Below are 12,641 nucleotides of genomic sequence, written 5' to 3' on the forward strand. Positions count from 1 at the left end.
TGCATGAGCTGCTTGTAAATTTGGGGGATTAATCCTTTATCAGTTGCTTCATTTGCAAATATTTTCTCCCAATCTGAGAGTTGTCTTTTTGCTTGTTTATGGTTTCCTTTGCTGTGCAAAAGCTTTTAAGTTTCATCAGGTCCCATTTGTATATTTTTGTTTTTATTTCCATTTCTCTAGGACCTGGGTCAAAAAGGATCTTGCTGTGACTTATGTCATACAGTGTTCTGCCTATGTTTTCCTCTAAGAGTTTGATAGTGTCTGGCCTTACATTTAGGTCTTTAATCCATCTGGAGTTTATTTTTGTGTATGGTGTTAGGGAGTGTTCTAATTTCATTCTTTTACATGTAGCTGTCCAGTTTTCCCAGCACCACTTATTGAAGAGGCTGTCTTTTCTCCATTGTATATTCTTGCCTCCTTTATCAAAAATAAGGTGACCATATGTGCGTGGGTTTATCTCTGGGCTTTCTACCCTGTTCCATTGATCTATATTTGTTTTTGTGCCAGTACCATACTGTCTTGATTATTGTAGCTTTGTAGTATAGTCTGAAGTCAGGGAGCCTGATTCCTCCAGCTCCGTTTTTCTTTCTCAAGATTGCCTTGGCTATTCTGGGTCTTTTGTTAAACTGGTCACTGTTTTCTTGACAAACTCAAGAAGAATGAATTCTTCTGCCAAAGTCCCAACTGCTTCACACTGGTTCCCCAGGAGAGTGGAATGCAGACACTATAGACCCTGGGTTTCAAAAGACTCTAACTCATGTCCTGTATTCTTAAGATTTTTTTTTGTTGTAGGCTTAGATTATGTCCTTTTGAGATGTGTTTTGGGCAGTTAAGAGGCAGTGACAGACCCAACGAGTAAAGTTTGGCCCCTTCAGAGCCAGGTAACACTGGCAGCATAGTGTAGTGAAAAATGAACTCAATCGACAGCCAGGAAACTGGAGAGAAAGCCCTCCTGCTATATACTCACTGGGGATACAAGAAGGTACTAGATAAGAACATCCTAGGTAGAGAACAAACATACAGATACCAAGGGGAAGGGGGGGGGGGGAGACTATGATACTATTATACATAGTATCAATAGTGTATATATGTCAATCCCAATCCCAATTGGAAGATTGGGATTGACATATATACACTATTGACACTATGTATAAAATAGATAACTAATGAGAACCTACTGTATAGCACAGGGAACTCTACCCAATGCTCTGCGGTGACCTAAATGGGAAGGAAATCCAAAAAAGAGAGGATATATGTATATGTATCGCTGATTCACCTTGCTGCACAACTGAAACTAACAGAACATTGTAAAGCAACTATACTCCAATAATAAGTAATTAATTTAAAAAAAAAAAAGGCCATCCTAGGACATGGCATACTATGGACACTTAAATACTTCCATGTTGCCCAGACTTTTGTGCTTTTGATATGAACCTTAAAAAGCTAGGAATTGAAAGAGAAATCAAATCAAGAAGACATAAAAAGGGGCAAAGTTCACTGTCTTGGCCATTTTTCAGGTTTTGATGCTCATGAAATACCTTACTATTTCTTCTGTTGGGAGTGAAATCTACATTAAACATTACTGGCTAAGATGCCTATCAGCATTTCATAAACATGATGATGCCAAGCCTCTCTTACCTTGGACAGCTAGCTCTTGGAATGATCAGTGGACACAAGGTTCAGCAAACTGCAATGCTAGTGTCTGTAAATGAAACAGGTAAAGGTTACTCTTAGGTTCCAAGCTCTATTTATTCATTAACAATCATAAACTCTTCTATCTATACAGCAGTTTCTTGTTTGCAAAACACTTTCACATTCATTATCTCATTTCACCCCATGACAACCTGGTGAAGAAGCAGGAAGAGATTATTCTACCCACTTCCTAGGTGAGGAAACAGAAGCTCACAGAGTGATAAGGAGGATGAGAAGGGAACTAACATCTCTCTCTTGATTAACTTCACAAATGTCATGGGAAATGGGTATTATTGTCTTGATTTTACAGATGTGAAAACTGAAGTTCAGAAAAAGTAGGTAACTTGTCCAAGACTACATAGTATAGTACATGGCAGAGTGAGAGTTTGGACCCTCTGAGCTCTGCCTGTTCGTCCAGTGGTCTTTCTTTTATACCTAGGATATTAGGTGGGAAAACACAAGGACAGACAACTCACTGACTAGATCCACTAGACTTAGTGGAAGAGGGAATAATGAAATAAAACCAGCTATTTGATTGATGTAAAGAAGTAGCAAAAACACATGGGATTTAGAGCCAGTCAGACCTGTCTTCCTCTTACCAATGGTCTTAGGCAAGTTACTTAAGCCCCAAATGTCAATTTCCTTACACGTAAACGTGGCATATAATACCTACTTCATAGCCAAAGATGAGTTAAACTTTTTTTGGAAGATTTTCCTCCATTATTTCATATCTATAGGCATGGACAGCAGTAGTATACAAAATGGTAACATTTCTTCCTATGAGCCCACACTTATATGATCAAAGAATGATGCTCTAAGCACGGAAGGCTAGAGGATATCTCTGGGTTGGGTATTTCCTTGATTTGTGACCCTAGTTTTAAAATACCACAAAATTTATCTGTATCAATCTTAACATGGCCTCACCTAACAGCAGCACAAAGAACTTTTGTTCCAAATGACAAAACCTCGAAAGTTAAGAATCATGTATCCCCTCAACCCCCAAAAGCAAAAAAAAAACTGCTTTAGGTGAATGGCCTGCAGGTTTATCACAGATCATTCTAAAGTTTGTGCCTGTATCGTGCTTTAGGTTCAGAGACATGGAGCTTCCAACAGGAGTGCAAGAACAAGGAGATTTGTTTTAACATAAGCATAGATTTATTGAGAAGTAAAGACCTCTGAGAAGTTTTATGAATATATCCCATTTTCATACAGGGCTCAAATCAGATTATATGAATAGAGCATGGTTGATAGGATACTCTGCAAGAAACTCTTACCATATGCCATCAATATCAAAACATTAATCATCTTTAACATTATACTTTATAGTTTGAAAAGTATTTCATGACCATGCTTTCTCAAATCATCCTCGACATAACCCCAATGAAACCTTACTACCCCAATTCACCAATCAGGAAACCAAACTTCAAAAATCATGTGGTTAACATGGAACAGATAACAGTTTAACCTTGTATCTTGATCCCCAAACAAGTAAGGACTCTTCTACTACACGATGCAGCCTCCCATTTGGGGGCGCTCTATTTGGAGGGAAAGGTAAAATGAGTATATACCCAATTAAAGTCCATTGTCAAGGCACCAAAGCACATTTAGTATTGAGTCCTGATTCACTGGCAAGTGAAAGGAGAGAGACTTCACATCTGTGGTCTAACCAGAAGATGACACATTACTAAGCTGAGGCAAAAGAGTGTTCAATGCAGGGTTACCATGAACACTTTCTCAGCTCTCCCCAGTGAAGTTTCAGAGATGCGACATCCTTGGGCAAGCTATCAAAACACAAGCCACAGAAACAACAGAAGGCTGTACCACTGAATTTTCGTAAAGGGGTCTACATCACTAAGTTTCATCTCACACCGTAGAAAAGCTGAAACCTTCTAGCTAAGAAGTTCACCGTCCTCTTCTCACACGGTTTGAGTGGCACGTGTCCTCAGTAACTCGAGTATTTCCCAATGCAGTGGAGTTCTCCACTAGACCCATAAAGACATCTGGGACAAGTGACAAATCCCACTCTAGCGTCTTGGTAATAAAGCCAGTTATCCTTGGCTGCCTCTGTATATTTTATGACTGTTGGCCCAGAACCTGGCAGGTCTGCATCCTCTATCAAATCACCCATCCCCTCCCAAGAAAACTGTTCTCATCTCCAGAAGCAATTTCAGCCAAAAATAAAGAAATCAGTATGATCAACCTCTAACTTACAAAATTTCAACTTATTAATTAGAATCAGTGCAAAAGCAAGACTCACCAAACCTAGCTGGGACTAGTATAAAATAATTCATCATTTCTACTGTATTTGGGGGAAAATTGGAGAGAACAACGGAGCCAAAGGAAAGAAGAGAGAGAGAGAGAGGAAAGAAAAATGATGGGGAATAAGGAAAAAAGAAGAGAGGAATGGGAGGACATGAGAAATGAAGAGAGCAGAGAGACCTGTTTCGACAGGGTCTTCACAAACCATGGTAACCTCTGGATTGACCACTGCACCCCAGAACATTTTTTAGGCAACATAACTCTAGATGATGATCCTGACATTACGAACAACAATTCCAACCAAATGGCATGAGAATCACTAAGGTCAATGTATAGATGCCCCTTAATACTTGATATTTTACAAGTGCTATAGTACAAATGAGCAGTTGACAGAGCCTTGTAAAAACTTCCTCTAAGCCAATAAACAAGTAAGTCTTCAGTCTTGTGGTCCCAGATTTTCTTTCTGAGCAAGGGGGGTTATCTTGAAAAGAACACTGGAATGGGGATTGAGGACCTGGGTTCTGGTTTTAGCACTACAATTCCCACGTCTTTTAAATCAGAAGTTGTATTAAATATACATTTTTCTACTTCTCTTTCCATGGGTCTTGACCATGGTTATCCCTAAACCACTGTGAAAAGGCCAAGAATTATTTTGTCTAGACTTTGTGCATTTTGGTAAGTTTTATGGATTGATAAAGGTGGTGGTGAGAGGATTACTTATAAATTAAACAATGTCATAATCTTAAACATGATTATTAGGAAGTCTGACCCCAAAAGCAATTGAAATGTGAGATTAGGCCAAAGGCTTTAGATGACAAACATGGAATGTCCTTCATTCCCATCATCAAATCCCGTATGAAGAACATTTTTAAATGCACGCTCACCTGATACCCTAAGACGTTTATCAAGAATACAACGTACTCCATGGCTTATGAACAATTTGGTTGTCTCATTAAAGTAATGTTTGCCAGTATTTAATTGCTTCCCTCCCTGATTTTAATTTCCTCACCTGTCAGCATCTATCAAAGGCACTGAGATCTTCTGACATCCTGGCTGATTGTGTTGAAATTAATCAGATTTTTAAAAAGTAAATTGCATGGCCTAAAGGTAATGCTCATCTTCTTCATGTGATATTTATAAGGGTTCTATCAATGGAACTTATAATCTAGAAATTAAATCAGAGGCTTTAGGAATCCTAAGCAGAAACATAAGTAGCTCACAAATTTCCAGCACTGGACTTTAGAAGATCAGTCCTTTAAAAAATTCAATCAACAAGTGTTTACTGAACATATAGCACTTGCCAGCAGTCACTACTGGGTAAACAGAAGAAAGTAAGACAAAGCTACCTCCGAAAGTTTAAGAAACAAGTGAAAATTATTTAATTAAGCTGAATTGACCTTGACAAAGTAGCCAACAATCTGGTCACTCAAAAGATACATTTTGTATTTTCAACTGTGATCAGTTATATATATTGTGTTTTCACATGGATTAATGATTTTATTCTTCACCTCAAGCCAATGAGGTGAAATTGGTATTATTGTTAGTAATAGTAGCAATATTCCTATTTGACAAGTGACAAATGTGAGGCACAGAGTAGAAAAGGGACTCTTTCTTAGATACCTGGTTATGGGCAGAGCTGGTCTGTGATCTAAATAAAATCAGACAATACAGCATGATCACTTTGAAATAAAGAGAGAAAAAATTATTTGTAAATCCTCCATACACAATTATTCAGTGCTAATTCTTGTGCTTATATCTATCTGTAACAATGCTTAAGATACTCACTAAGGAAACCCACAGGCACTAACCTGTTCTATAAGAAGTAAGGGAGATGATGGATGGGGAAAGACTTTGTAATGTGTCCTACCATCATGAGATTATTTTTATGTATTTATGTTATTATTCCTACCTTGGAATACAGAAATACGCATTCATGCAGTAATTAGGTCCCAAACACTGGTTCTAAGGCCCCTAAACTAAACAGAAAAAAGGCAAATGTTGCATGTATGCAATTCTGGGCAGCAGGGGTGGGGAAGTCAATGATAACACATAGAACTTAGAAGTTGGCTTTATAACCAAACATAACTAACCCCTAGTATATGGGTCTTATCTTTCCAGTGGACTCTAAGCCCCTACTCAGCCTTTAAGCGTATCTCCTGCTATGAAGCTTTTCCTGACCCAAAGGGGTTTGGTGAAGCAGTCTTTCCAAAGATGACCATAATGCCTAGTTTCATATCTAGATCACTAAAATTACCACACTGTTTTATAACTTTTCCTTGATTCTATGTCTTGAAGGAGAAACCCTGTCCAATTCAATTTCTTGAAACCAAACCCCAAATCCAGAATCTGGTCCTTAGCAGGTACTCAAGAAAATGTTTACTGAATGACTGCATGAACAAATGATAAAAGTGTTCTATGTAATTCCTATAGCATTTAGATCAATACATGTCATATAACAAGTGCTTAGTAAATGTCAGTTGAATTGAAATTAACTGAACAGTTAATTTAAAAAGCATATTGTTCAACTAAATGATTCTAAAAGCTACTAAGGGAGTGGTTCAGTGAAAAGTTAAGTAACCTGCAGTGGCCCAGCCATCATTAACCCAGTAGAGGGGTGAAGAAATGTTCTTCACAGGAAGAATAATAAAGGCTGAACATATGAACAGAAATGTAGGCAGGAGTTGAGAAAATTCATGTAGAGGAAAACAATATTTGTCAAGAAAACCATGCTAAATGATATAAAATTTAAAAATAGAGGGGGAAAATAATCTAGAGATAATGGAAATTTCTTTTAAAATTATAGGTATAAATAAAATCCAAACAAGGAACAATGGAAAAAGAAAGAGGAAGGAGAGATTCTTGAAATAATGAATACTAAAAACCAGGTTATATGTGGGGAAAAAGAAAATCAAAGACAGAATGGTATATATATATATATATATATATATATATATATACATACATACACACACACATATTTATACATATATATTTAAATATAAAACTATATATATATATATAACTGAATCACTGTGCTATACACCTGAAACTAACACGATATTGTAAATCAACTCTACTTCAATAAAAAAAATTAAAGATTTTTTTTAAAAATTGATCAAGTCAAAAGTAATATCTATTACATGCTATGTTTCTGGAACTGAGCTAAGCCCTTCACATATTTTAATCCTTAAAAATATTCTTAGAAGTCATTATATTTCCCTCTTGCATCTGAGTAAAGGAATGCTTAGAAAGAGTAAGTAATCTGATCAAGTTCACACACCTAGTAAGTTATGGTACTAGAATTGATATCCCAGCTTTTAGGCCCCCAAACTCATACTGTTCTCAGTATAATAACAAAGAAAAGAAGTCGGTTTGAAAGAGGCATTTAGAGTTGGATGGCAAGATGGAACTCTAGAAAGTGGTATGAAATAGGGAAGGCATAAAGAATATGAGCATCCTGGGACATACGTAGCAAGAAAAAGACTGAAGGAGGAAAGAAGATGGATGGGGAATCAAAGCTATGTTGAGGTATCTGAGGATGTGTCCTGTATAAGTCATATTATACTTTTGAATAATCTACAATGCTGGAACTATTAGGGTTAAAATGATAGAAAATCCAGTTTCAGAGCAATGCAAAGGAGAACATTAAACATGAAGCTGTCCCGCAGCAGAACCAATTGCCCCCAAAGAATTAGAAGTGTTCTAGTAGAGGCTAAGTGGCCATCTGCCAGGAAAGGCATGCATGACATTTGGTGGGAGGGACTTGACATGAGAAGACGGGCCAGTGCAGCTCTGTGTTTCAGAGATTTAGCTGGCCAATATTGAGACATAAACAATAGCTCAGATCACTAGATAAAAATCTGAAGAATGCCCTTTGAAAAAGAGATAAAAATAACATCCACTCAACACATCCATGGAGCTCCTATGATGCACCAAGCATAGGACAGACCCAAGCTCCAGAAGTTCCGACAAGACAGCGGAAAATGCTGTGAAGAGTTAGAACTATTGCTAGGCAATTTTTGAGCCTAATAAATGGCTGGGGAAAACCATAACTAGAAGTCTAAAAAAGAAAGAAAAAAGACTTAATGGTTTGCAGGTAACTAAGGGCCGGAAACATCAGTTTTGTGGAAAGAAAAGGAAGTTACCAAAGGCCTAGGTTTAGGGAAGAGTTGATTCACAGGGGTGACCAAAGGCCTAGGTTTAGGGAAGAGTTGATTCACAGGGGTGACCAAAGGCCAAATCTGATCACATTTTGGGGTAATGAAAACAGACATGGGGGAAGAATCAGAAAGTTAGAAAACAAAGTTTAGCTCACAAAGTTCACAGGTAAGGGAAAGCAATCAATGTTGGATGAGAAATAGGAAAAAATGACATCTTGCAAAAGAACATCCAACTTATTTGAAAATGAGAGAACAGTACATTTGGGAGTCTGCAAACCTACTTTTACGGCTTGCCAGACATACTCATTTTCATACACTGCAACTGCTTTCAACCCCCAACCTCCCTCAAAACTACTCTAAAACAGGAGGAAGGTATTAAAGAGAAAATGCAATGCCTAGGTCTGGTTCTACTGCCTCTCTCAGCATCCTTCATTACAATTTCAAAATCTGACCAATTTTTATTGAAGAAGTCATCATATAAAACATTAACATAAGCAAAAGCAAAATTAAGAGTAATTTTTATTGGACAACCTCCCTCCTTCAGGGAAGGGGAGAAGGAAAGAGAGAGAGAGGGAGAGAGAGGGAGAGAGAGGGAGAGAGAGGGAGAGAGAGGGGGAGAGGGAGAGAGGGAGAGAAGAAGACAGGGAGAGAGGGGGAGAGAGAGAGACAAGCTTTAATAGAGAATTGAAGGTTGAGGGTGGCTGGCCGGTGAGATGACTTGTTGTGATATGAAAGATAATGGTTGTGTGTACAATTTCCTTTCCTGTGACTTTTAACTAATCTAGGTGAAGAAGGAAGTCGTTGCTTCAGCCCAAACTCACTGATTCTCTTCTCCCCACAAAGCTGGAATTCTAAACCAGAAAATGAATAAGCAGTCAACTGCTCCCTCACCTTCTCTCCACTTGGCAAAGACAAAGCATGCTCTGTTTAAAGAGGCAGCAGTGGTAACTACTGAAATATTGAAAAGCAGAAGAGAGAGCAGTGGTGAAGTGGTGAGTACAGAGTAGGGAAAATACGCAAAGGGTTTAATATGCAAAAAATATGGAAATCTTCCTAAATATGTTCAATAATTATATACTTTGGCATCACCATATTCACAAAAGAATGTCACGAACATCTACCTTGAAATTTCTGAAACTGAAACAGGAAATCAAAAGAAAAAAAGAAAGAGGAATGCACTAACAACTGCGTTCTTGTCCCTGTTCTACCACTAACTGGTGGGGCTGTCTTGGGTTGGTCTTTTCCAGCTCCCCTCTGTCATAAAATGCAAAGACTGGATTAGATCAGTGACTCTCAGTGTGTGATCCATAAACTCATAGGTCCTCTAGACCTTTTCAGGGGAGTGTAAGTTCATAATACTAAGACGTTATGAACCTTTTCCACTGCGTGGACATTTACACCAATGGTGCAAAAGCAATAAGTGGGTAAAAATGGCTGGAGTTTTAACATGAATCAAGGAGGTGGCACCAAATGTACTGATAGTCATTGTACTTTTCATCACCAAGCACCCACAGTAAAGGGGGGGTGCAGGGGGATTGTTTCACTTAAGACTGTCATTAATGCATTAAAAATCCTTAATTTTATTAAATCTCAGTCCTGAGGTTTTCACATCTTCTTCGTAAGACTGATACATCTTTTTAATATTCTGTGTGAGATATTAGAAAGTATTTACAAAGCACTTCTGCTGAATCCCAAACTATAATGGTTGCCTCCAAGAAACACACGTGTGTGATTGTTTATATCGAGAGATGAACTACAGCTCTTTGCATGAAACACCATTTTTATTTGAAAGAATGAGGGACAAACTGTGGTCATTCTGACTTGGTCATGTCGTACATTTTCTCAAAAATAAACCAAAAGAACCTATCATTTCAAGAAAAACAACTAACAGGATTTATTGTCGTTGATAAAACTCAAATGTTAAGTGAAAATTAGAATTTTTAAAACCTTGCATCTACTATTATGCACTTGACATCTTCCTAATACTTAAAACACTCTTTGTTGATGAAATCAGTGGTGATATTAATGAATGTAATTGTTTTTTTAAATGCTAAAGAATAAAACATGTCAACATTTCGAAGATACGCGTAACTCCGTGAACCAAATAACCAGTGAATGATGTTACACAATCATAGGTGAAGATCAATCCAAAGTAAAAATTAGACCAGTGGATTTTAATATAATGGATTATAAAAAAAAAAAAGATTTATTGATATGAGTTCAGACTTCACATTGCAACTAAACTTTAAGAAACTACCACTTGTCAAATTTTGGTGTATTATCAAAAAAGAAAATCCACAATTACCTCTTTTTTTACTTCCTTTTCCAATCCTTTCTGTAACCAGTGGATTTTAATATAATGGATTATAAAAAAAAAAAAAAGATTTATTGACATGAGTTCAGACTTCACATTGCAACTAAACTCTAAGAAACTACTACTTGTCAAATTTTGGTGTATTATCAAAAAAGAAAATCCACAATTACCTCTTTTTTTACTTCCTTTTCCAATCCTTTCTGTAAATCCTTTCTGGATTGTCTTCATAAATTTTAATCAAAATACATGTTGCAAAAATTACAACGCAGAGGTAAGAATCCAGTTGCCACTTTTTCACTAATTTCTTTGTTTATTTTGGAAAATGTACTTATTCTCATACAAATATTTTTATTAAAATATTGGTTTTATTTTTGTTTAATTTCTAAGATAATGAATAGCATTAGTTATCACTCACATAAACAAAAACTCATTTTTAAGAGTGTAAATAGGTCCTGAGACCAAACCACTGGACTTGATGGGATTTATGTCTGCTCCCTTCCCACCTCGTACTAATCTTCTTTGGTTCTAAACCTTTAGGGAAGATACAGAGTTCTTCTGCGTTCTGCGTTCAGTTCTGCGTTCAGATCCTGCTACCTGTTTACCTTAACGCAGCTGCAATGTTAGTGAGCATTTAGAAACACTAAAACATCTGTATGGCTTCACCATGGAGTAGTCCTTTGGTTAGTCAACAGACATTCACTGGGTGCCTTCCGTGGGGCAGCCACTGGTTAATACAGCACGTGGACCAGAATCCAGACTCCATTACTACTTAAGGGATGCTCTTGGTCAAGATACAAAACCTCTCTAAACCTGTTTCTTTAATGTAAAAATGAGCATGACATTAGGACCCACTCAAGATTACTGTGTCGCTCCAGTGAAATGATCCACTGAAAAGCTTAGTATACACAGCGCCTGGCCTATAGTAAAAACTCAGTAAATCTTACCAACTGTTATTATAACTAGGATGTCTCTTACCAAAACAGACTGTTTGCCATGAACATGAAAGAAATAAAAACAGTTTAACATATATATTATCAGGGGCTTAAAACTCAACCCCAGTTACCAAAGCATTCAGCTCCATGGAAACATAGAAGCAAAATTATCCAGGAGCACTTGTTTCTCACTTCAAGAACAAGAATCTGGGGAGTTCCCTGGTGGTCTAGCGGTTAGGATTCCAGGCTTTCACTGCCATGGCCCGGATTCAATCCTTGGTCGGGGAACTGAGATCCTGAAAGCCGCAGCGAGGCCAGTAAATAAATATATAGATAGATAGATATAAATAAATAGATAAATAAATAAATAAATAAATAAATACATAAAATGTCATTCTGTTTAAAAAAAAAAAAAAAAAAAAGAACAAGAATCTGTCTGTGACCAGGAATGAAATCAGGGTTGTAATAATGACCCAGCCACTGCATAATTGCCTAAACCTTCTGTGGTCAAACGAGCAAGCAGTTCATACTCAGCATCATTCTCAGCACTGTGGTGACAGGACAAAGGACACGAGGGGCGTGAGGATTCAAACCAAGTTCCTGATTAGACAAAACTTTGACTTTTCCTTTGTTTGAGCAAAAAGTCATGTTCATTTTATCTCTTTACTCCACTTCATTTGAAACCCAAAAGGAATGAGGTTGGGGAAAAATAAGGATGCTTGTCAATCTGAGGTCAGACCAAAAGTGAAAAAAGATGCCCTAATATTGCTAAGAATGGATTATAAGTAGGAGAGAGGAGGTCCTTGATAAGTTTCTTTCTTTTTTTCTTTTTTTCGTTTTTTTTGACCGCATGGCACGGCATGCAGAATCTTAGTTCCCGGACCAGGGATCAAACCCATGCCCCCTGCGGTGGAAGCGCATGGAGTCTTAACCACTGGACCACCAGGGAAGTCCTGATAAGTTTCTTTAAATAAAAAATATAATCTGGAGGAACAGACAAATGCACACTTACCTCCAAATTTTTATAAATATATAAGGTACTAATCATTAAACTAGTTATATTGATGAGGCCCAAATTTCACTTTTAAACGGAAAAAAACGATGTCTTTATTTCACTTTATTTCATCAACTCTAAGTATAACCACTTCTAGTGTCAATATCTTACTAGCCTGATAAGACTTCAACTGCTGATTTAATAGAATGATGTAAGTTATGCTTCCAGAATAATGTATAGAAACGATCATGCCCCCTTAACAGCACTTGGATCTTCAATCAGGAAATTCA

The 12,641-nt window shown here is 37.3% G+C and overlaps 1 protein-coding gene across 10 annotated transcripts in view; it reads right to left on the reverse strand.

The window, feature by feature from the left end:
• LPP (LIM domain containing preferred translocation partner in lipoma) overlaps positions 1–12,641 on the reverse strand; it is a 693,922-nt gene that overhangs the window by 513,547 nt on the left and 167,734 nt on the right. For all 10 annotated transcript variants that reach the window (XM_061194353.1, XM_061194348.1, XM_061194355.1 and 7 more), the window contains one exon: positions 1,639–1,702. The gene's annotated coding sequence lies outside the window, so the exon portion shown is untranslated. The remainder of the gene's footprint in view (positions 1–1,638; positions 1,703–12,641) is intronic.

Source organism: Eubalaena glacialis, chromosome 6, assembly GCF_028564815.1.
Source record: "Eubalaena glacialis isolate mEubGla1 chromosome 6, mEubGla1.1.hap2.+ XY, whole genome shotgun sequence".
NCBI classification, from domain to species: domain Eukaryota; kingdom Metazoa; phylum Chordata; class Mammalia; order Artiodactyla; family Balaenidae; genus Eubalaena; species Eubalaena glacialis.